Source organism: Acipenser ruthenus, chromosome 14 (genome assembly GCF_902713425.1).
Source record: "Acipenser ruthenus chromosome 14, fAciRut3.2 maternal haplotype, whole genome shotgun sequence".
Taxonomy (NCBI): domain Eukaryota; kingdom Metazoa; phylum Chordata; class Actinopteri; order Acipenseriformes; family Acipenseridae; genus Acipenser; species Acipenser ruthenus.
This window is the reverse complement of record NC_081202.1, coordinates 37,417,721-37,444,350: the sequence shown is the minus strand read 5'-3', so window position 1 is coordinate 37,444,350 and position 26,630 is coordinate 37,417,721. Positions and strand designations below refer to the sequence as shown.

Sequence of the window (26,630 nt, the reverse complement as noted above, 5' to 3'; positions counted from 1 at the left end):
CGGAGGATTACTGTTTGGTCGCCAGACCAGGATTTGTGTAAAAATAAAAAGAACATTTTCCAAATTGGATTACAGTTTTCACGTGTGATTGTTTCTACACTGCCTCACCTCTGCATCCGGTCTTAATCAGCAGCCACTTTGCCACAATCCGTTGTGAACAAATCGCTATCAGTACCAAGAAGGTGTTCTTTTAAGTGAAGATTCTGTTCCTTTAGCTGCAGCATTTACAATGGGAAAAATCTGTTTCACCACAAGGGAGTTCCCTTAGGCGAAGTGTTCTCTTAGGAGGTGTTCCTATACGCGGAGACTACTGTATTTAACATTTCTTCAATTATCTTATATTATGTGTAGAGTGCCACTACTTGTGTCTGTGACTGTACAGTATGATAGCCTTCCGCTTACTGGGATATTCGTGCCCTGTGGGGGGAAATGAGATAAAAAAAAAAAATAATAATTACATTAATTATGGTCTGTTTAGTTAATAGGCTGTAATGTGCTATGGTGGATGATGTGTTCATACCAACAGCAAATGTATTCATCAAGAGCCCTGGGAGGCCTGCCTATTATGATATGAAATATTACAGTTCCTTGATAACACATTTTTCGCCTCTAATTATTAGGGTGTTGAAGAGACACTGTCCCTCTCCTGGTGCAATGACCTAGGACATGCTGACATTCCAGCCCCCTGTAGTAAATGGTTCATATCCCACTTCATTCAAATCAGGAAAATCACAGTTCCATATCCATACATCATTTTATAGATGCAATAACACATGAAGGTGCGGGTTGATCTCATTCTTGTGTGTTATTGCTTACTTAAATTTGCTATTTCAAAATTAGTTTCTTTCAAATGTGCATCTTTGGAAACTGTATAGCGAATGGAAGTGGACAACATTTATGGAATTTACCTGCAATTAAATACAGACCTTGTCATTCTAGTTCATTTGAAATACCACAACAATTCACCACAGGTTGAAAGTACTTTAAAATTAATTTAAAATCCAAATTTAATACAAATCATAAGACAGCAAGTGACCCAGGCTCCAATTTTCTGGCGTGACAGAGAAACACTTCCTTCATACTGAAATTACTGACTCAAGAACAATAGTTTTCTGCTTTGCATCAAGTCAACTGGACCGGTTTCATACAGCATTTTGTGATGAAACAAAACATTGAATCAATTTATTTTCTTTTTGTTTCTGTTCCACAGAAAGTAATTGTACTTAACAAGTCTCTCAAAAGGCAGCTAACCATAATAAATCACTCTGATTTCATTCTCTTGTACTGCCTTGCCCTTCAGTGGCTCATTTGCTTTTATTTTACTGTTATTTATATGATTCGAGTCAGATGGATTTCCTTCTGGAGTCTGGTTGGAGCTAGGGAACTGCCTAATTCTTCCTCAGACTGAAAGTAGTCAGGAAAAAAAACAGTAATGTTTTGATCACAACCATACGCACTGTATGCATGTGTAGGACTCAAAGATTAGAACTATATTGAACGTGACAAGCCAAATTCAAACAGAATGTCCCATGAATATTCAAGGAATATTTTCAATTTAGAATTCCGAGGTCAACCTGGAACAATGGCATCAGAAAAAAGAAATCTCCCTGGTTTAAACCAACTCCATATGCTTCAGCATATCCTGGTCCGGGGTTACATGTTTACTGACCACTTTCCTGACAAACATTAGACTAGTGTTTTCCAACAGCTGGTCCCCAGAGGAGTCTTTGCAGGTCCCTGGCACGGGTTAGACCAACTGCAGGCAAGTGTGAGGAGATAAGGGTCATATATTTATAGTGACCAGGAATCTTTCAAAAGGTTTATTTTTCACGGACATTAATTTTATCAATTAATTGATGAACTTTGAGTTGATCTGCTGTACACTGGCATCGCAGACACGTATAATTGCACTGCGATTAATTATTTTATTTTTTTTAGGCTGTTTATTTTGGTCAGTTTTGCTGCCATTTACTACATAATGTGCATTGTTTTTATTTTTGTTTAGTCTTTAGTTTTTTTTGTTTTTTTTTTTATTGGTGCACATGTGTACCTATGTACCAGTTATGTGAACCCCTGACTATATCAAACGAATGCCTAACACACTTCCTTTTTACTTTTGCCTACAGGTTACTGGTAACACAAAATAAATCATGCTGCTGCATTGAACACTTTACTGTACATTGCGAAAATATGAAAAATATTATTTTAAACTCAAACTAAATGATTTTAGCGTATTTTATTTTTTACTGTGGCCTTCTCAATACACAATTAACACAAAATAGATAATTGTGCCGCATTGACACATTATGATACTATACAGTATCTTACATGAACTGCACACACTTTACAGAAATATATATTTTTTAAATTGTGGCTGCAATTAAAACACATAGCCTACCTGCTACCCTTGTTATCTGTTGTTATGAGTCATACTTTCTTTACAAAAGCAATTTAAGACTTCAAATTCTGAATTTTAATTATTGCAGTCACATCGTGTGTTTTCGAACCACTGGAGTCCATCAGTATTTCTGAAAGCTTCTTGCCTTTTTCCAACTAATCGATCTCAATTAGTTTAAACTGCAGAGTATGAGTTTATATCATGGGCTGCACCACCACGGGGGCCAAGGGGGCCAAGGGGGGCATGCCCACCCCACCCTCACCCCACATTTTTCCTACTGGGGATGGCCAGTATATAGTTTGATCTCCCTACTTTTACTCGGAAAACTGTCCTCCTTGTGGCAGTGTGGCACTGTTGTGTATTAAGGTGCTTTCTTCATAAACTGTGATTAAATTAGACACAAACAAGTCGTTCGGGAAGGGAACGGGAAGGGAAACGGAAGTTCATTATGGGAAACGGAAGTTCATTATGGGAAAGGGAACGGAAGTTCATTATGGGAAAGGGAACGGAAGTTCATTATGGGAAACGGAAGTTCATTATGGGAAGGGAACGGAAGTTCATTATGGGAAACGGAAGTTCATTATGGGAAACGGAAGTTCATTATGGGAAAGGGAACGGAAGTTCATTATGGGAAAGGGAACGGAAGTTCATTATGGAAAGGGAACGGAAGTTCATTATGGGAAACGGAAGTTCATTATGGGAAGGGAACGGAAGTTCATTATGGGAAACGGAAGTTCATTATGGGAAAGGGAACGGAAGTTCATTATGGGAAACGGAAGTTCATTATGGGAAAGGGAACGGAAGTTCATTATGGGAAAGGGAACGGAAGTTCATTATGGAAAGGGAACGGAAGTTCATTATGGAAAGGGAACGGAAGTTCATTATGGGAAAGGGAACGGAAGTTCATTATGGGAAAGGGAACGGAAGTTCATTATGGGAAAGGGAACGGAAGTTCATTATGGGAAACGGAAGTTCATTATGGGAAACGGAAGTTCATTATGGGAAAGGGAACGGAAGTTCATTATGGGAAAGGGAACGGAAGTTCATTATGGGAAACGGAACGGAAGTTCATTATGGGAAGGGAACGGAAGTTCATTATGGGAAAGGGAACGGAAGTTCATTATGGGAAAGGAACGGAAGTTCATTATGGGGAAGGGAACGGAAGTTCATTATGGGAAACGGAAGTTCATTATGGGAAAGGGAACGGAAGTTCATTATGGGAAAGGGAACGGAAGTTCATTATGGAAAGGGAACGGAAGTTCATTATGGGAAACGGAAGTTCATTATGGGAAGGGAACGGAAGTTCATTATGGGAAACGGAAGTTCATTATGGGAAAGGGAACGGAAGTTCATTATGGGAAACGGAAGTTCATTATGGGAAAGGGAACGGAAGTTCATTATGGGAAAGGGAACGGAAGTTCATTATGGGAAAGGGAACGGAAGTTCATTATGGGAAAGGGAACGGAAGTTCATTATGGGAAAGGGAACGGAAGTTCATTATGGGAAAGGGAACGGAAGTTCATTATGGGAAAGGGAACGGAAGTTCATTATGGGAAGGGAACGGAAGTTCATTATGGAGAAGGGAACGGAAGTTCATTATGGAAAGGGAACGGAAGTTCATTATGGGAAAGGGAACGGAAGTTCATTATGGGAAAGGGAACGGAAGTTCATTATGGGAAGGGAACGGAAGTTCATTATGGGAAACGGAAGTTCATTATGGGAAAGGGAACGGAAGTTCATTATGGGAAGGGAACGGAAGTTCATTATGGGAAACGGAAGTTCATTATGGGAAGGGAACGGAAGTTCATTATGGGAAACGGAAGTTCATTATGGGAAACGGAAGTTCATTATGGGAAAGGGAACGGAAGTTCATTATGGGAAACGGAAGTTCATTATGGGAAAGGGAACGGAAGTTCATTATGGGAAGGGAACGGAAGTTCATTATGGGAAAGGGAACGGAAGTTCATTATGGGAAAGGAACGGAAGTTCATTATGGGGAAGGGAACGGAAGTTCATTATGGGAAACGGAAGTTCATTATGGGAAAGGGAACGGAAGTTCATTATGGGAAAGGGAACGGAAGTTCATTATGGGAAAGGGAACGGAAGTTCATTATGGGAAACGGAACGGAAGTTCATTATGGGAAGGGAACGGAAGTTCATTATGGGAAAGGGAACGGAAGTTCATTATGGGAAAGGAACGGAAGTTCATTATGGGGAAGGGAACGGAAGTTCATTATGGGAAACGGAAGTTCATTATGGGAAAGGGAACGGAAGTTCATTATGGGAAAGGGAACGGAAGTTCATTATGGAAAGGGAACGGAAGTTCATTATGGGAAACGGAAGTTCATTATGGGAAGGGAACGGAAGTTCATTATGGGAAACGGAAGTTCATTATGGGAAAGGGAACAGAAGTTCATTATGGGAAACGGAAGTTCATTATGGGAAAGGGAACGGAAGTTCATTATGGGAAAGGGAACGGAAGTTCATTATGGGAAAGGGAACGGAAGTTCATTATGGGAAAGGGAACGGAAGTTCATTATGGGAAAGGGAACGGAAGTTCATTATGGGAAGGGAACGGAAGTTCATTATGGAGAAGGGAACGGAAGTTCATTATGGAAAGGGAACGGAAGTTCATTATGGGAAAGGGAACGGAAGTTCATTATGGGAAAGGGAACGGAAGTTCATTATGGGAAGGGAACGGAAGTTCATTATGGGAAAGGGAACGGAAGTTCATTATGGGAAACGGAAGTTCATTATGGGAAGGGAACGGAAGTTCATTATGGGAAACGGAAGTTCATTATGGGAAAGGGAACGGAAGTTCATTATGGGAAACGGAAGTTCATTATGGGAAAGGGAACGGAAGTTCATTATGGGAAAGGGAACGGAAGTTCATTATGGGAAAGGGAACGGAAGTTCATTATGGGAAAGGGAACGGAAGTTCATTATGGGAAAGGGAACGGAAGTTCATTATGGGAAAGGGAACGGAAGTTCATTATGGGAAAGGGAACGGAAGTTCATTATGGGAAGGGAACGGAAGTTCATTATGGAGAAGGGAACGGAAGTTCATTATGGAAAGGGAACGGAAGTTCATTATGGGAAAGGGAACGGAAGTTCATTATGGGAAGGGAACGGAAGTTCATTATGGGAAAGGGAACGGAAGTTCATTATGGGAAACGGAAGTTCATTATGGGAAAGGGAACGGAAGTTCATTATGGAGAAGGGAACGGAAGTTCATTATGGAAAGGGAACGGAAGTTCATTATGGGAAAGGGAACGGAAGTTCATTATGGGAAAGGGAACGGAAGTTCATTATGGGGAAGGGAACGGTTTGAATGTAACATTTTCTTAGCAGGACTTTAAACAAAGAGGTCAGATTGAATCTACATGACAAGAACTGAACTATACTATACACACTAACAGTATTTTTATCAGGTAAATATTTTGCTCTATAATTAAAATAATTGAATAATCCTCCATTCAGATTTAAACTGCGAGGGAAAGCAGCCTTGCAAGGGTTTGCACGACCACGTTTGTTATAGCGTTGAAGAAACGAGGATGTGGTAATCTGTTTATTCAGGGTAATAAGGGTGTGCAGTTTTGTATGAAACCTTGCACTTTTTGTATATAACCTATTTTGGTAAGCTATAAAAAATGTACATCTACATTTCTCTGTTACTGGCTTAGCAATGTTTTTGAAAATTACTTTTTTCAATTAATTGCGCTACTTATTTTAAAATAAATTATTAGAAGATGTGCGATAGAACCCAAATTTGTTTTATGCAGCTAATTACAGTCCACGGTTGAAATGCATGTATCAGTTTAGTGAATGCTTTATATACAGTAACTGTAGGAATACGTCAAACATCTACATTGACCTCTTTAGAATGTTACTAGAAGTACGAGCTACCCTTGTGTTTTGCAACTTTATGCACATATTGTTCAAAATAAAAGTGCATTCTCAAAATAATATTTTGGTTTTAATCATGTACTTAATTTTAGTGATTTCGTTGACTACTTATATCTGCTATTCCATTTATTTTCATCCTGTCCTTGGTGTCATTATAACAGGTTTTTTTTGTGTGTCTTTTTGGATGATGCAATTCACAGTGACCTAGCGCAGGGGTTCCCAAACTTTCCCACTCACAGACCCACCTGAGTAGCCAGATAATTTTCTGGGACCCATGCCGTGAGATAGTGTGAAAAAGCATATACATACAGTACCAACCAAAAAAGTGCAGCAATACAAAGTAAGAATAAAGGTTTAAAAATCACTTATTTACACAAAATGATAGATAGAAAATAATTATTATAATAGTAACTTGCTGTATTTTATCAAGTAAAACAAAAAAGCTACCAGCACAAATATAAAACATCTGTCTCTAAAACACACTTTGTCTCCATACTACATACACTCTGCTTTCCTGCTTTTGCTGCAGGCACAACTTTGTATTTTACTGCTAAAGATAACCGATAGAAATACAACACAGACCATTGCACTTTGGGCAAAATTTCACTTAGTTTCATACAATGTAAAGGCATTTGTAGCTAGTTCGTTTTTTAAATAACTTGACATTTTTAGTCAAAAAAAATAAATTAACGGAGACCTATAATTATTATTATCATTTATTTTTTGTTTCTGAGGCTTTTATAATAGCATACATTTAGTAAAAAAAATATTCAATAAAACTCATCATGCCGCACGGAACGTACAAAACCATGAGCTGTGCATATTCGGCGATGTCGTCACTTTCATCAATTTGAATAGTGAACATGCAGCTTTTACCAAGCCGTTCAGTGAGCTGCAATCTTATATCGTCTGACATTTCTTCACAGGGGTGGGAGCAGAGCAAAGTAGCCAAGACTGAAAATGTATGGTACCGAGTGAAGCAAGGCAAACATTTTTAGCAGTTTATATTTTAACAATAATTGCATGTATACACTACAAACACAAGCAATATGCATATACAACCTACAGAAACAAACACACTGAACAATAATTGCAAAAACCATTTCATTTTACAAAAAAGTGCAAACAAAAACAAAGAAAAAAAAACAAAGAAAAAAGCGATATTGCTTGTTTCTTAGCTTACTGTAATAACTTGTCCTAGCCGTGCATAAGAGTGTCTGTCAAGCAAATACAAAAAAAAAAGAAAAAAAAAGGCTATGCTCCTGCTGCCTTCAAACCAAAACTAAAAGCTTATTACGGTGCTGACAATACCTCGTTTCCAGCTAAATATGGCTGCTCGTTTTCACTGCATTTTCTCAGGTACAGCTAACCAAAGACATTCTATTTATTTCTATTCTATTAAATAGAATATCTTTGAGCTAACCTTGGAAGTATTTGCGCTACGTCAAAGGTCAAACGGCATTCAAACATTGAAACTTAAGTCGCTATTGAAACAATCTTTAAAAATGTATCAATGTAGTGTAAATGTGTTGGCTGCAAAAAAACAAAACAAGCAGGCAAAAATAGATTTTTTAAAACAACCTTGAGTGACAAATTCAGCAACATTTTCAAGTTTTGTAAACCTTTTAAAATTATGTTGACACACTATTGAAAAGGAACATGCAATGTCCATATTTTGTTGCCTTTAAATCAATAAATACACAGGAGAAACGTTTAACGGCAAACCTTAAATGACAAAGCCCAACTTTTCCTTTTTGCTAATGAAATCTCGGCTCGCCACGCCAACGCCACGGTACACATTCCAAACACACACAAATTTTTCACAGTTACCAAAATATTTTTAAGATGGAAAATCGGCTAGACGGAACACTCCCACCCCTGTCTTCAATATGCCTCTGTACAGTAGTATTTACTTTGTACAGTAGTATTTGACAGTGACACACATTTGATCTTTTGACTTCCTTACCTAGCATTTGCTCAACGATGTCCAGCTCCTCCCTATTACCTTTCAATTTGAAGACGACCACCAACATGACTATGGGATATCCCTGCCCATTGGGTAGGTATTCTGAGCTCTCTATATCAGAGCTGCCGCTAAGCCGCTAAGAAATAAATAAATAATAAGCCCCTTCCTGGGATGACGAACTTGGTCCCGAGGTGTTAAAACCGTCATCCTTTAGAAGCCATTTCTCTTTTTTCTTCTCAAGACAGTACGCAAAGAACCTCTGTGTTCAGCTGAGCGTGTTGATAGAAAAGAGCTTCTCAAGTTGAATCGAGTTGATTGTATTTCCCTTGCATTCGTGCTGAAAGCTGGCTCGCCTCTTTCCCGGAATCAACAACTATGAAAAAGACCGAGCCTTTCGCCTTTCTGTCTTTCAGCGGCCTCCTCGCTTGCGTGGTAGGCCGCTCTTTATTATCTGTCTGTCATGTGTGAGCGACTGCCTGTGCAGTCACCCTCGCGAGTGGTTGTCTATTTCCTTCTTGGAAGAGCACAGTTCCTCCACGGGGCTAGGCCTTGCCTCATCCCTGCTTTCGAGTAGACCTCACCGGCTGCGTAGGCCCGCCCACCTCGGTGAGTCAGGCCTTGTAAACAAACAGTGTGCTTTCCCCTATCTGTCTATTTCTACTGTGGTTTATTGCTGTCTGCTTTCAACCCACCCACCGCGGCTTCGGCCCTTGTGTCTCCCTGGTTTATGCTATGCGCTGACCAGATGTGTGACCACGTGGTTAGGGTAGACACCATTCCATAGCAGCCGCCTCCACCCCCTCCCAGTGCTTCGGTACCGTGGTGCACGCTTAGCCCTTGGCACTTCGGTATCTAGGTGCGCACGATGCTCATTGCACATGTCACACAGTGCCCTGCACACCAGTGCACGGACATGCCGCCGCACGGTACTCGGTGCACATGGTGCTACAGCGCTAGTGCAGGGATGCACGGTGCCGTACGGTACACGATGCACGTAGTGCTCAGTACGCACGGTGCCCAGTAATACAGCGCTAGTGCAAGGCCTCACGGTGCCACACAGTACGCAGTGCACTTAGTGCTCATGGTACTCGATGCGTGTGGTGATCAGCAAGCACGATGCACACGGTGCAATCGTTGCTTGATCGCACGGTGCTATATATTATAGCTCACGGTGTACACGGTGTACTCGGTGCAAGCAGTGTTTGGTGCACACTGTTCAGTCGGTGCAGAACACGCCAATATGATGTCAAGCAAGACCGGGTTCCACACCTGTACGACTTGCAGGGCCAACATCCCTCAGGAGGGCAGGCACACCCTCTGTGCGCGGTGCCTGGGCGTCCAGCATGCCAACTTGGCCGTCGAGAGAGAGAGGTGGCCTGCAGTATCTGCATGGCTTTTCAGCTCCGGGTGAAGGAGAACAGGTTGGAGAACGCCATGAGGACGAGTTCCGCATCCTAAGTGGCCAGACCGTCTGCAGCTCTTGAAGCCCCAGAGTCCCTCCTCCATGAACTGTCCCAGGACCCCCTGCTAGATATCCCCGGCGCACAGGCCCCCCGTAGTTGTTCTCCATCCCCACCGGCGAGAAAGGTGAAGCAGTCTAAACAGGCCAGGGACATTATGGACCTCAAGGCACAAATGGCCCAGGTCCTGGAGCTCCTGTCTCAACAGGAACCTACGGCTACTGCCGCAGCCCCAGCTCCAATTACCGTACCCTCCCTCCCCCGGGGGAGATCAGGGTGAACAGGAAGAAGTGCCCCAGCCGGCACAGGAGAATACGCTCTCGATAGCACCCTCCTGGGACAGAGCCTCCTTCTCCTCCGCAACGGAGGTAGGAGGGGAGCCCGAACCCCCTGCCGAGGAGGAAACGCTTCGAGGTAGCCTCGGAAGCCAGGACTCCACCGCTGTCGGACTCAACATCGGTGCTGATGGGGTGCGCTGCAGCATTTCTGCAGGTCCCCTGGACACCAGCAGCAGAGCCACGCCGGTCCATATTTCGGACGCAGGTGATGACCCCTCACCCTCAGAAGTTCCCGGCCTTCCCGCACTACATGGAGGAGGTCCACTCCTCGGGATCGTCCGGCCTCAGCTCCAAGCATGCTGAAGCAGGCCGCACAGCTTACTTCCCTGCAAGGCGCAGACAAGCTGGGCCTAGCGGGGTTCCCCCCAGTAGACTCCACTATCGCAGCCTTGGTCAAGGCCCACCTGTGGGAGGCTCAGCCAGAGACCCGGCGTGTCCAAATCCATAATGCAGGGTGACTGAGACGCACCTTAAACTGGCCTGGCAAACAAGGCGGATATATGGATGGCGTCCTGCGTAAGGCCCCGCTCCATGAGCCAGTAGCTACTAAACTACACCTCCTGTCCAACACGCTGCTACATATATGCGGTCATCAAGGACAAGCTCTTGGCTGGAGCCTGGTTAGCCTAGTAGTTGCTCGTAGACAGCTGTGGCTCACAAGCCAGAGTTCCTGACATGGATAAGCGCTGCTAGACGTGCCAATATCCCCAGGACATACCTTTGGGCCAGCCGTGGAGGAGATCTTGCAGACATCCCATTGGGATTGCGAGGCGTCCCGGCAGGTGGCCGCATTTCTCCCTCCCCGCGCTCGCGCATGGGGCAGGTCGAACCGCAGGCAAGCTCCTTAGACACTGACTGTCAACAGGACAGCTTCGGTTCCCACAGCTCCTCTGGGTGACCTAAGGCATCGCCTACAGGGCACACCAGCAGCGAACATCCGGCCCCTATCAACAGGCATGCAATTCGCCTCGTAGACCCCACCTCCCACGGAGAGGAGTCCTACTTGAGGTACTTTCTGGTGCCCAAAAAAGACGAACTTCCGCCCCATCCTAGATCTGAGGCTTCTCAACAGGTTCTTAAAAGAAAGGAGGTTCCAGATGCTGACTCACCGTCACATTCTCCAGTCAGTCCGGCCAGGCAACTAGTTCACCACCGTGGACTTACGAGACACATATTTTCACGTTCTCATTCATCCAGAGCACAGGAAGTATCTCCGCTTCGCCTTTCAGGGATGTGTTTACGAGTTCATTGTGCTGCCATTCGGCCTCTCCCTAGCTCCTCGTACGTTTTCAAAGTGTGCGAACGCTATCCTGGCCCCCTTGCAGCAGCAGGGGATCAGAGTAATAAACTTGTTGATCTCACTCACAAGAGGGAGCAGTGGCCCACACGGCGGTCGTGACAAAGCATCTGGCGAGGCTGGGCTTCACCATCAAGAGTCGGCTTACACCGGTGCAGTGCACGACGTACTTGGGGCTCCGGCTGGACTCCAGTACAATGAGGGCATACCTGTCGGACGATAGAGTAGCAGCTATTTAACAGGTCACTCTCCTATTGTGCCAGAAACTACTTGGCTGCGGCCATCAGGGTCTACTTCGCATACACTAGCTTCAAACATGGCTCAATGCGTTCCACTTCCAACCCAAGCGTGATGGACACCGTCGGCTGACAGTGGCTCATACGTGCTCGACAGCCCTACACTGGTGGAGGACGACCTCTAACCTGCGCGAGGGTGTGCGGATGGGAGTAGTGTTAAACTGCCAAGTGGTGATAACAGACGCCTCCAACTTGGGTTGGGGTGGTCTGGGAAGGCAGAAGAGTCTGCGGATCCTGGCCGGACCGCTGGATGTCCCTGCATATAAACATGCTGGAGTTGCAGGTGGTCTCCCTTGCTCTCCACCATTTCATCCCAGTGCTAAAAGGTACACGTGTTGGTCCCGACGGACAACACAACAGTGGTGGCGTATGTCAATTTAACAATTGTAAGTCGCCCTGGATAAGGGCGTCTGCTAAGAAATAAATAATAATAATAATAATGTCAACCACGAGGGTGGCCTACAGTCCCCGGGGTTGCATCGCATTGCCTTCAGGCTTTTGATGTGGACTCAGAGGAACTTGCTGTCCCTGCGGGCAACGCACATTCCCGGAGTGGTGAACTGGGCAGCGGACCTCCTCTCGAGGGAGGATCCCCTTCCGTCAGAGTGGCGACTCCATCCTCAGGTAGTGGAGCGCATTTGGGAAAGATTCAGGAGGGCGCAGGTCGATCTCTTCGCCTCGGCGGAGACGACACACTGCCCACTGTGGTACTGCCTCCACTGCTTAGACGGTCCACTCGGCTTCGACGCCCTAGCGCACAAATGGCCCAAAGCATTTTTGTACGCTTTCCCGCTGCTCCCGGCCTTTCTCTAAAAGGTCTGGTTAAAGTTCTCCTAGTGGCTCCCAGGTGGCCCAGAAGAATATGGTTCTCGACCCTTGCCCAATGCCTGTTATCTTACAGTTTCTGCAAGAACTGCTTGATGCTGGTAGGTCACCTTCCACTTTGAAGGTGCATTTAGCAGCTATTTCTGCATGCCATGCCCCCGTAGATTTGGTTGCGCATTTTTTGGCTACACGTTTTCTTAAAGGTGCGCGGCGAGTAGGTCCTCCTAGGAGGACTGTTCTCCCTGAATGGAGCCTTGATATTATACTGGAGGCTCTCACGAAGGCCCCGTTTGAGCCCATATAGTTGAAGTGCCTGTCTATGAAGGCAGCCTTCCTCGTGGCTATCACCTCCGGTAAGCGGGTCAGTGAGCTGCAGGCGCTGTGTGTGCATTGAGATGCTACATGGATAGGACAAGGGCTCTGTATCATTCTGACCAGCTCTTCGTCTGCCACAGGATATGAACCCTAGGACAGCCCGCTCTCAAAGCAGCGACTGTCGCATTGGATTGCGGATACAGTCTCGACTGCGTATGATGGTGCTGGCTTACCCCCACCTGGGAGGGTAGCCGCACATTCCACTAGAGGGTCATCTACATCTTGGGCCCTCTTTAGAGGGGCATCGCTGTCTGATATCTGTACTGTGGCTAGCTGGGCTACGTCGCATACTTTCTCCAGGTTCTACCGCCTTAACCCCTAGCGGTCCATTTATTCAGTGCGCCTCAGGTGCGTCAGGTCCAATTTATTTTCACACGCGCAGTTTATTTTAGACGCACTGTTTACACGTGCAGTTTATTTTAGACGCACATTTTTTTTAAAAGAAAACCGGTTTTAAAGGCACTGCATATCAACAGGACACTCAGTACTGCATCTCCAGCCCCACCCCACCCCTTATTCACTGTATTTTTTACATACCTCTACACAGTAGCGCATACTGATAAATCATCTCCTGATCACTCGTTTTATCACCAAACTCCTCAATAATGCGATCCAAGTCATCATTTTATTACTATAACATCTAAAAAAAGCTCTGCAAATGTCTGTGATATTCTTTGAGCGCTGGATGCAGAAGCAGCTATCTTGTTTGTTTATGTCCGTGTTATCTATGTGGTGTCGGGGCTATTTGTATTCATGAGATACGCCCATTTATTTATTTTTTTTGGCTCCTAACGGTCTCACTCGGCCATTGAATGGTTTTCTCTGCTTTTTTCGGAGAAAAAATTACTAGAGACCTGTTTTTTACGTCTTTTTGATTGGACCAGAAAGGGAAAATTGCAATGTCGGACCAGGTCCGACATAGGACCGCAAACGGTTAATGTGATAGCTCCTTCCTTGCCTTCAATAGACACAAGGGTCCTAGAGGTTGCACGTTTGCACAGCTAACCTCCGGGTTACCCTCAGTTGTGCGGTTATGAAGTGTCCCTCATATGCTGCCGTTCCTTCTCCCTCGCGATGGCTCTGGTATACTATCCCATAGTCATGTTGGTGGTCGTCTTCGAATTGAAAGGGAACGTTAGGTTACCTACCATAACCCTGGTTCCCTGAAAGAGAAGACGTCCACCAACCACGAGGTTGCATCGGTCACCCCTCATTCCAGTGAGGGGCCTATCGGCAGCTCTGATATAGAGAGCTCAGAATACCTATCCAATGGGCAGGGATATCATAGTCATGTTGGTCGTCGTCTTCTCTTTCAGGGAACCAGGGTTACGGTAGGTAACCTAACGACTTTACAATGCATTAGTAAGACCTCAACTAGAATATTGTGTTCAGTTCTGGTCACCTCGTTACAAAAAGGATATTTCTGCTCTAGAAAGAGTGCAAAGAAGAGCAACCAGAATTATCCCGGGTTTAAAAGGCATGTCGTATGCAGACAGGCTAAAATAATTGAATCTATTTAGTCTTGAACAAAGAAGACTACGCGGTGATCTGATTCAAGCATTCAAAATCCTAAAAGGTATAGACAATGTCGACCCAGGGGACTTTTTTGACCTGAAAAAAGAAACAAAGGACCAGGGGTCACAAATGGAGATTAGATAAAGGGGCATTCAGAGCAGAAAATAGGAGGCACTTTTTTACACAGAGAATTGTGAGGGTCTGGAACCATCTCCCCAGTACTGTTGTTGAAGCTGACACCCTGGGATCCTTCAAGAAGCTGCTTGATATCAACAAGCTACTAACAACCAAACGAGCAAGATGGGCTGAATGGCCTCCTCTTGCTTGTAAACTTTCTTATGTTCTTATGATTCAGGCTTTTTTGATTTTGCAACGTGCAGAGATGCAAGACACAATGCTTTCAGTGCATTTTTCTTAAAACACGCGTATTGGCGAATAGATTTCCTTTTTTCTAAGAAATAAACCACAGCTTTTGTTTGTGCATTCCGGGTAATTAAATGCCTTTTAAATTTGGAAGCCTTCATGCTTTCCCTTCCAAGCATTTCTAGGCACAACACACACTTTGGAGCTGGATCGTTTTCAGTCCCACACACAATGAAGCCAAACTCAATGTGGTCATATTTCCTTGATACAGGTTTGCTTTTCTTTTCAGGTGGAGGCACTGGACTTGTACTTAGATCACTAGTACTCCCTCGTTTTAAAAACGTATCAATTTTAACAAATTCTTTGCGTAAATACACACTACCAGCCTAACTATCGCACACTGGTGAGGTGACGTTCAGTAGGAGCATGTGATGGGTTTCTGGTCCAGACCATTTTACATGCGGGTGGGGGGCTACATTGTTGTAATTTATTTATAATTTATCTAGTAGTGATATTTTGTCTGTTTTGTTTTCTCAGATAAAAAATATTTAGGGTAATTATTTTCTTATTAATTTCAAACTAAAAATATGTTTTATGTTTTACTTTGTTTGGTTCCGCGACCCACCCCGATACCTCTTGCGACCGACCGGTGGGAACCACTGACCTAGCGGATATTATTGGGTGACTGTGACACAGAGAGAATAAATCCTGATTATAAATCTCCCTCCCGACCTGTGAGGGCGCTGTGTCAAGGGAACAATGTGCCTTTGACTGGATGTACTGTCAATTAATTCCAAAGAAAGTTGGAAGTCTGCCATCCAGAAAAAGGGCAGAGTCACAATACTGCAAGTCATTGTCGCCACGGTTGGCAAGGTGGCAATCGCGGATTGGATAAAGGGCGATTGCACTCGCTACCAAGGGGGCGTGACTGATGGTATAAAAAGGGGTGTGGCAAGGTAAACTGTCCCTTGGTTTTAACTACTGAAGGACCGGTGAATGGACGTAAAAACTGCATTCATGTGTTTCATGTGTTGTTCAGTGTTAACGTTTTGTTTTGTAATTGTTAGACGGCTAAACTTACACCCCGGGAGCTGTAGCTAAGAGGCCAGCACCAACCCGGAAATCAGTGTAGCAAAACAACCCCGCTGCAAACAGCGTGTTCACCCACTGGACTTGGACTGTGTTATTTGTGTTGGTATTGTGTTGCACTGTTTTGATACACTATTATTATGGGATTGAAACCCTTGTCTTAGGCTGCGTGTTACACATAGTTGTTTATCACCAGCCAGCTATTAGTTTTGAGAAGGATTACTAAAGGAAAGCAAAATAAAAATATCCTTTGTCCTTGGAACTTGGTGTGGTCACATCATTTCCGGCACTGCCTCACTTCCACACCTGCGCACTACTAACCACTTTGCCACAGGGACATACGTGTTGTCCGGCATATCCGAATGTACGGGATAATGGTGTCAGTATGGGGACTACTGTATTGACATGTAATCTAAGTACAACATGCTTTGAAACAAATACTTCTAGAAATGAATCTGTAGCTTTATCATGGAAACTCTTTTGAAATTATTACACATAAAAGGTATTCCGTGTTCTGGTCACTTTTTAGGGCATTTACACAAAATCCAGTACAATGCCAGATATCACTTTTTCCATCCACCCTTTCCTTTACCCTAATAATTGCCAATATTTCTATGTGTAGCTTTCATTTTTAAATCAGAAAACTGTAAATAAAATATTTGTAACTCATGCGGCTTGTCCAGAGGTCGAAAGGTTTGCATGATAGCAACACGCAGACGTTGTCTACCTACTGCACTAGCACTAATGTAACTGCATGACTACATAACCAATGTTTTGATGCAAACTGGCAACAGGAGACTTCAAACTAGGATCTCATTTTAAGTAGTCACCAATATGTAATCAAAGCTCTGGAAATGTAAGGATGGATGAGCAATAATTTTGTAGTACTACTGTAAAATAGCAACGCAAGTACTGAATAATAATTTGTGAGAATGAAGACAGAAGGAGACAGGGATTGCAGTACTCCACGGTTTATTATTACAGGTATTAGTCACTGTCAGCTGTGCCCCATGCCTCCAAAACAATAAGCCCCACTGGCTAATGATGCCCCCCTCTTAACTGTACTACTGGATCAGGTACTCTCTTTCCTTAGGTACTCTCCTCTTTTTCACAACTCCCAAACCCTTCTACAGTTACCGTTGCCAACTCAAACTTACTTCTTCAAATGTTAACAGTTAAGACAGCAAAACAAGTCCAGTCTCTTAGTTAGAAATTGCATTTATAAAATGTGCAACTTAAAGTAAAATCGTTTTTTAAATGTTGATATTAATATTATTATTGCTGTTGTATTTACATAGGCTAACCCCTTCCATGCAGTAATGCATCAGCACTTTGCAAGTCTAATAAAAGTCAACAGTCACATATGTGTTAAAGGCACTGATTGTATTGCAGACTCAATTTGCATTGTATTAAAATATATAGTTATTTTACTTTTTTTATGTCTTATAGAGCTAGAGAGAGAAAGAGAGAGAGAGAGAAACCCAAAGATTCACAAGTGTATTGAAGAAAGTGACAGAAAGCAAGAGGAAAGGGAGAAAGATAATCAGAAATGCAAAAATCTCTGCTCAATTATTTAAAAAAAAAAGAAATGTGGAGGAGTCAGTAAGTACAGAAGACGTATCTACATGTGAGGCAAGAGTGGCCCCAGAAGCAGCAGCAGGGAAAGAACACTTAAATAAAAGATGCAGCCAGGAACCGTTGTTAGAGAAGAGTAGCAGTCAGAGTTTTGCAGTGAAGCGAGAGAATTACCAAGTTGTTGGACAGAAGATCAGGGAAAATATTTTAAAGAGAAAAAAAAAAAAAAAACATGGCTCAAAATTCAAAATGGAAAACTAGGATGTGACATCTGCAGTAGTGTGGGGAGGCTGGGTTTTCAAAAACGTATGCAGGGCTCCAGAATAGCTAAGGAATGGGCTGAAGTTAAGATCAGTACCAATGCAGAAAATAAGAAAGCCCAAAAAACAGCACTTAAAGAAGATATGGGAACACCAGGACGCAGAAAATATCATGATGCAAGCCAAGGAGGGAATTGGAGTTGCATGTTCTGAAACAGCAGGCTGAACATGAAGAAAAAACTTGCAAGATATTTCGAATTGCCTATATGATTGGGAAGACTCAACATCCATGCCAACTCTGTTTGATCTTCAGACAGGAAATGGAATTGATTTGGGAAGAGTGCTCCAGTCAAGGAAGTCATGTGCAGAGATCTGTGATTTTATTGGAACTGAAATAGTGTGCTTGTCGACGAATGTACAACAGTTAGTCGTCAGTCAGTGTTAATTGTACGTGTTGGAGGTGCATTTAATGAGAAACCAGCTATAGTATTTTTTTTATTCAGAATTAGAAAACACTACTTCCAATACAATTACACAAGAGCGTCTAAAATGTCTCCTTCACTATTTTCCTGATGAGTTCTTAAAAAGGAACTGGATATCTTTTCATTTTTGTGTGCTGGGGGGATTTCCACCCTATGCTGCAGCCAATGGGGGGGGGGGGGGGGGGGGGGGACAAAAAAAGGCACTTTTGCAGATAAAAAAAACTATATATATTTTACTGCATCATCATTCACATTGGTGTTGCTTTAAAATGAGCTGCTTTCAGGAGACCCAACAGGTGTTCATCACTGTGAGACAGAGCACTCTCCATTGTTTTTGCCATTGCCTGACGTGAAGTTTTTGTATGCAGCAGAAGAAAAAGATGCTTTTCTTTTTAACCAGCGCTCCATTTCTTTTTTTAAACTTCACACTCAGCCCTATTTCCACAATGTCCTTTCATGTTACGTAAGGATCAGGCATACTATGTGGTAGAGATGAGAATATATGTAAAAAAATTAATTAAAAAATAACTGCTTTTCCAAAAAAATCATGTTTGGTCACTGCTATATATTATATATTGTAATCATAGATGGCTCAAAATAAAACACTGCACTATTGAACCTCAATATGAAATTAAGCTGAGCTTCTAAGCTTTCCAGCCATACCGCCCTTTTCATTCTAGCTAGTGCAATGACGGAGCAATAGACTCAAAACGAAACCTAAGCTGTTAACTGGCACATGATGAGAGGCTTAACTTCAGCTGATCGTAGTTCCGGCTAGGAGTACCGCATATGAAGAGCCCCAAGTCTGTACTTTTAATCAAGCCATGAAACCAGGTAGGTGGCTTTTACGGTGCCTGAGTAATATGTGCGTAACCTTCGGAGCGCTGGCGCCCCAAAATGAATGGGGCTGAGTTTTAACAGTTAAAGCAAAAGTCACTGCTTACAAAACAACACATAGATAGACTTAATATCGTCTTTTTTTTTTTTTTCAAAACTGTTTACTTACTGCAGTGTACTGAGTTTCTATAATGTTTAAAGATAGCGGCCGAGAATCACGTACAAGAGAATAAAGTCTTGCGGTACTTAAAATAGTCAGCACTACTTTTACTTACTTATTTATTTATTTATTTTAACCACTCAGAATGCGAGTCATAGTGCTTTCGTCACTGACACCCACTTCCTTAGAGATTGTTGTAGCATTTCCGGTATTCTAAATTGGGTGAAAAATAAAGTAGCTTGGTGTCTTAAAATATCTCTGCAGGATTTTCCCTCACTGAAAGTTGCAGATATGCGGGAGCAACTTGGAAAATGCACGATTCCCGCGATCCGCGCTGAAATTCAAGCCCTGGGCACTGCTGTAATCAGTGGAGCTTGCTGTGGGCGTGTGGCGGAGTGTCCCGCCCCTATATATATATTTGTATTATTATTTGTATTTTTGTTTGCGGTGCAGGTCAAAGCGCCGCGTATTTGTAATTGTTTTGTATTAATATTTTAAAAACTTCGTGAGGATGCGTGGCTGATCAGCTACTGATTACTAGCTGACAGTCACGCATCCTTACTAAACTCGTGCAGACTGTGGCCAAGGGGTAATAAGATAATTAACAGCTAGTTAACCCCTCGGCCAGAATATAAGAACCTGCAGCTGTCCGTGATCGGAGAAGAGTGTACAGAGGAGAGTACGGGACAGCGAGCAAGGAGAGCAAAAAACGAGAGTGGAAAACAATTGCTATATTTAAAGATACTTGTTTCTGTTTATTTGTTTGGCTATCGCGCCTTTTTGTTTGGTGTTTGTTTCATTTTGTTTAAACCTTTTGTTTATTTATTATTTAATAAAAGCACTGAATGCCGTAGCGTTCAGTTTCACCCACCACCACTCCTTGTTTTGGTTCCTGTTTCTGGTCCGTGACATCACCACTCACACGCCACTCAACAGCACTCGGTCACAGGGCGACACTATGAAAGAGATATTTGGAATAAATCATTTTCAAAGCTTAAATGGACAAGCTGGATGCTCTTTACCACACTTCACCAAAAAGACAACGTGAATTGCATTTCTGGGCAGAAGACTTGGCAATCATCTTCTTGACAATTGGCAGAGTTCTTGGCATCCGGTGGGTTGCATCCAGTGATCGCACTGTCAAAGCTGTTTGGCTTCTTTAGCGTGCCTTGCATGCTCACATCAATGCAGCTGCAGCAGACCAAAGCAGAGACAGCAAAGAAAATAGCAAATACAGAGGTCTTCTTGAGCGACTGACTGCAACGGCATTTGTCACTGAAACTCCAGGATGACTCCATCACACTCCCTGAGGCTCATACATTGGTGTGTCGCAAGATCAACGTGTTGAAACACTGGCCAGTGGAAGAGAAGCAGAATTCACAAGATTCGCTACTGAAGCAGTAAAGAAATTGGAATTTCAGGGTTTTGCTCTTCACAAAGGAAGAAAAGTATATGTGGAAATCAACAGCAAACCATTTTTTCTAAAATTGGCAATCTCACTGAAGAGCAGACTAATGACAACATCATCATCTCATGTTTCATCAACGTCACTTGGAAACGTTTCTGAATATGAGGAGCTGCTTGCAGCTTGCAAGACTGTATACCCTCGATACTGGCCAGATGACCTTGACATTCTGTATGGTTAAAGTGAGATGATCTCACCATGCAGGAGATTTCATCTGCCAGAAAAACAGATTGTTGGAGGATTCAGAGAGTTCCTCCAAGGATAATGAAGGAAAGAAGGTCCCAGTAGACATGGTAGGGCTCATCAAAGCACTAGACTGTAGCAGTTTCCACAGCTGAGTGTGAGAGAGGATTCAGCTCAATGAATAACATTCTCAAACGAATTAGGAACTCTCTTAGTACCCAAAGAGTGAGTCATCTTCTCTTCCTGAATCGTAATGGTCCACCATTAACTCAGTTTCAGCTATTGAGTTCTGTCAGAGCTCGGTTGTTACAGGGAAAAAAGTGTGCAGAACACAAAGCTTGCAGAGAGGGAGCATAAAGAGGAACTTGTCACCAAGGGTATCTGGTTTCTCCTTTAATGCGACAGACAAGACAATCTGAACTGACTTTGTTACATTTAAAACAAAATTATTTAAAATATTTCTTAACTGACATATTTACTACGTTGCCTTTAAACTTTGCATTGCTTTGTATTAAAGGGACGTCATAAAGAAGTACCTCTGAATCTTCTCTTATAAGCACTTCACAAACCTTAAATTGGAGTCTTAACCCCAAGCATTTTCACTTCACTCCACAATAAACATCCACCTAGGGTTCCCCCAGTGATTTTTTTTCCAATTCCACCAATGTATAGCTATATATAAACAGCAAGCATTTTACCATGCTGTAGCATTATTAACTGTATTAGCTTCTTATGCACATTGCACTTGCAAAAAAGGAGCCATTTAACATGTAACGGACATAAGATCCAAAGTATGGCGATAGTATTGAATATCATGATACTGTGCATGGTATCGTATCGATACTCCCTAAATGAGGTATCGAAGAACACTACCTCGAGAGCAGCTCTTAGCTAGATGGAGGGGGACCCCTGGCCACTCAGTACAAAACCACTCAAACTCAGCCCTATCTGACACTCGCAGATATTTCTCCTGTCCAATGAATACTCAGTATAAATATTACAAAAGGGAAGTGAAAGGTAACAATGCATTCTAACAAAGCACCCTTTTTTTAAACACCTTTTTTTTTTAATTTGTGTTGATGGACAAGAAAGTCCACATACTGGGGAGAGGAAGTTACAACCACCTGATCTGACACTCAAATTGATTTCTAAATTCTGCATAATACAGGGAGGAGTCTGGATTAAATTTTTGCACTTTTGCACAGCTCTTTGTCATAATAATCAGGATGATAACAAATCAATAAAATTGCACCCCTGTGCAATTGTGTGGCATTAAAACTAAACACAGTGCCTAAAGCAGGGCTCTATGTTAACATCCTCCCTCCTCCCCTCCAACTTAACAAATGTGCCTGTTTAAATATTTAAACAAAAAATTAACATTATTGCCTAACAGCTCGAGAGAGGGAGATAGAGAGAGGCTGTGTGGTCCAGTGGTTAAAGAAAAGGGCTTGTAACCAGGAGTTCCCCAGTTCAAATCCCACCTCAGCCACTGGCTCATTGTGTGACCCTGAGCAAGTCACTTAACCTCCTTGTGCTCCGTCTTTCGGGTGAGACGTAGTTGTAAGTGACTCTGCAGCTGATGCATAGTTCACACACCCTAGTCTCTGTAAGTCGCCTTGGATAAAGGTGTCTGCTAAATAAACAAATAATAAAGAGAAACACAGAATTCCACCAGACTGCAGGATCTAAAATCCTGGTGGAGATCGGATGGGCTGGATCTTAACAACGAAGGGACAGCGTATGATCAAATAAAATAATAATTCTAGGCTTATATTTTCAAGATTATGGTATAAAAAGTTAAATACATTACAGTAATTGCAGACATCAGTGTATATTCAAATGTACTCAGCAGAAATATGTTTGTCTAGCAAATTTGTAGCTTCTAAAGACAAAGTATATTAAATATTTTGCACTGACGAAAGGGTATATTACATAAAACTTAATTTCAAGTTTAAAATGTTATTGTTTGTTGTTTTCTTTTTATAAAATAAACATACAGCTATTTTATAAGCGCAATAACCCACTCCAAGGAGTGTGTTAAGACTTATGTTACTGCACTTCTGGGTAGCCTCACAACGCACCCAGGCTTGCATAAGACAGGCCTATGTTTTACCGCACACCCTGTCTTATGGCAGTGACTTGCTTTTTCTTATTTATTAACAATCATTCACACTATTTTTCATTGAAAAATCATTGAAAAATTCTCTTTATAGGAAATTTGACTGCAGGTTACGTGGGGACTAACTAAATATGCAAAACATTATGACTAACAAGAATCCAAATCCTAAATATAACCAACAGCTGGTATAACACCAATGCATTTTTTAATGAAATCTATATGATACTTAGAAATAGTAGTGATTTGATAATTAGGTTTTATACAACACACAAGTTTGTTTCTGCCAATCAGAGTAATGCCAGCCATTTCATTATTATTCAGCAACAGCACCAATCAGACTCAAACACTGTACTGTACACGTCTAATTCTAGCCATGCAGTGACACTACAGCCCCACAATTAAATGAGGCGGTTCAGTTCAAATACAGCACATCTCAGTTTGGTTAGTGTAGTTCCATAACTGCCACCTCTCTACTGCGCTGGACAAGTGGCCGCTGAGCTTACAACTGTCCTTTCTAAACTGCATATATAGAAGGAACCGTAAACTTTAATATCCAAAGCCTTGCAAAACTGAAATAATCATTAGCATCACCTGGTAACCTTGGGAATGGTTACACTTGGCCAGTGCAAATAGTCCCTTGGTAACCAGCCGCTGCTACTTCCATACCCCACATAACAGCATACACAAATGGAATGAACGTGTTTCTTCATTCAAAGTAGTTCATTATTTAATTATACAATAAACCCATAGTGGAATGGCTGACCAGGACTGGAGTCACCCATCCCTGATGTAGGCTCCTCATGGGCAGCCAGTATGACACTTATTGAATGCAACGAGTCCAAAGGGTCTTTTAACTGTTCTGCAGACTACCGCGATTACCACCTATAAACTATTCCCATTACTGTACTGAGACACTGCTTCAGCCTCTGGGAGTTCTGGCCCACTAATATGCAGGGTGAAGGTCAACACACATACCCCAGTAGCCATTTTATTAGCAAAGCTTGCTGCACTTCTTATATTTTGATTAGTGTGCAGAACAAACATTCATGGGGGCCTGGAGAAATGAAAAACAAAATGAAAAGAACCTTTCAATTTTTTTGAGAAATCCTTAGCATTAAACTTGAATCCTTCTACTGTTTGCAGAGCAGACAGGGGAAAGAAACAGTAGCTCTGCTTCGCAAATCCTTTTGGACGAGCCCTTTTGTTATTAAATGAAAAAGCACCTGAGAGAACGGTATTTCTTTCTGCAGTGCAGGGATGTGGTAAGCCTTGGGTGGGTGGATGAATGGTACCTTGAAGAAAGGTCATGGATGTTTGGCGAGTGCCTGGGTAAATAATAAAAAGAATACCTCCCAAACTTCCCCGGCAGCTAGACAACTGTAACCCATCAAAGTGTTTCTTGTGAAAAACAAAACAGAAACCGAATTGAAATGCAGCCTTTATACTAGTTAACCACAACTTATAATGTATTTTTCTCTATCATTTAAAGTCCACTCAAATCACGAAAATATATGTAGAAACTATTTATTCGTATAGTTCAATTAAGGGTTCAATTACGTAATTGAGAGCTCGGTGGGAACAAAAACCAGCAGGACAGTGGGTGCCCAGGACCAGGGTTGAGAACCACTGTACTAGGGGATATTTACAGAAGTTAACTTGTCTATTGCCACACTTATCTTTCCCATTTTAAGGTAATGCTTGGCATTTTGCACCCATCTTTATGTGAGTGCCGTCTTTAAACAATATCATATTTAATATTCATCACATCTCATAATGCTAAACAGCATACTGAAGGCTGCATTGTTTATTCACATAAAAAAGGATACATGACTAGGATTGCAGGTGTTGGCCTGCACAGGATTCTACAGCAAGCAAAACTCCCAGCTTATAGAACCTTTTGTCCTTTCATAAATATGTGTACTAGTGAATGATATTTCACGAACAATACGCACATATTAATGACAGAGAACTGGCATTTGCACTTGATAATTGGTGTCTTTCAATTCCAAGAGCGTATGTTTTGTGCACAGAAGCAGCATGAACAGAACAGCTAACTACACTGAAAAGTTAATCTTATGATAACAACATCCCTTGCACACATACAAATGCTAAAAACTCCATGGGCTTTTTTATTTAGCCTACCTCGCTCTTTCAGGGCATCACTGATACAATTATATATTACACAGGGACAGTACTATATAATTTGTGACATGAAGAGGAATTTGACTTGTGTTTGGTACTGTCACAGTTTAAATGTTTTGTTGTTACATGTTGCATTTTTCACATTACAGTTACATGGCTATATTAACGATACGCATACAACAAGCGTACATGTCAAACGGAGGTATGACATGTACTTGGTAGTCTGTTTTTTGTTTTTTTTTTTGTTTTGTTTTTTTCTTCCAGCTCAATAAACTCAATGACAGGATGAATGGTAATACTGAAATAATATACACGGACACAGTAACAAGCCAACAACAGTACAACTAACAACGTAATTTAAAAATTACAGAAAGTTATATATTTTATGCCAGATTTGTCATTCGGTATGTTTTATAGCAACAACGAACCATGTGAAAACATTGTATTCACTAAGCACATCTTTTACCAGTCATATATTTTAGTGGTGGAGGTACAGCCTGTATTATTGGCAATGTTACAGGGCAGTTTACTTTAGATTTTTTTTTTCTTTAAGTATTATAAATAATTGCGTGTGGATAGTGTAAACACTTAAAAGCTCAAACGAGCGCGCCTGAAGTGGTTTCTCCACAATGACTGAGAAGTTTAAGTTGTAACATGTTCGTATTTAGCTAAAAGCATTTGTGGTGTCAGCTGCTACCGGTTCCGGCTCTTTTCACTGTATTTGTCAGAGAGGGCACATGATTCTACACAAACAACCCAAAATTATGTTATAGGTCGCACAGAAAAAGCAAGGGAATGCGTTCCCCAGATTTCTGTAAATGTTTACATATTCATTTTTTTTAACTGTTTTATCAAAGATAAGACAAACATATCGTACCTACACAGAGCTGCGGAAGAAACTCCCCTCCTCTCAGTTTCCTTTTGGGTCAATACCTGCTGCACGTGACTTGTGCGACCCGGAAGTGCAATAGAATCCAGCACTGTGCTGTGAGACTATGCTAACAACTGCCTATCAAAGTAGAATTCTGGCAAAAAATGCTGCATGGTATATATTTGTTTCCAGTCGATCACGAGAAAAGTAATATTTGTACATGGGACGAATAATGCTGGGCAGTGTGCCTCTGACGTTTTTGTTATGGAAGGGGGGAACCCTCAAAACCATGTATTGGAGAAACTAGAACAATTGCCTCCTGGAACCACTTTTAGGAAACCTAAGAAACTGGTTTTGTGAAACATGCGCCAACAATAACGTTTGTCTTTGCATACTTTTAAAGTTCATGTTACTTGTACTGTATGTATAATATAGACTTGTTAGTATTCCCTTAAAATACTGTGCGGTGTGTATTTTGCAGTATAATATGCTTCCCCATGTTATGCTTTTATGGTAGTTTTGGTTTGTCATAGTGTACTAATGTGCTTGTCAATGATAATATTGGCAAGGTATTGCCTAGCAGAATCAGGTTCCGACGTCAGCTCCCAGTCAACCAGGGCAAGCGCCCGGGGCCCGACATCACATACACCAATGAAATTGCAAATATGAGTAAATATTATTATTATTATTATTATTATTATTATTATT

General features: G+C 42.2%; 1 protein-coding gene across 4 annotated transcripts in view; it reads right to left on the bottom strand.

Annotated features, from left to right (window-relative positions):
* The window catches only part of LOC117419455 (coiled-coil domain-containing protein 91-like), a 242,464-nt gene extending 216,440 nt beyond the window's left edge, over window positions 1-26,024 (bottom strand). The window contains exons 1-2 of one of the 4 annotated variants that reach the window (XM_058986475.1): window positions 25,929-26,011; window positions 20,014-20,098 (exon numbers count right to left, since the gene is read on the bottom strand). The gene's annotated coding sequence lies outside the window, so the exon portion shown is untranslated. Of the gene's footprint in view, window positions 1-20,013; window positions 20,099-25,928 lie in introns of all 4 variants that reach the window. The other 3 variants (XM_034032207.3, XM_034032206.3, XM_058986476.1) reach the window with 3 other exon arrangements.
* Window positions 26,025-26,630: the final 606 nt, after the last annotated feature.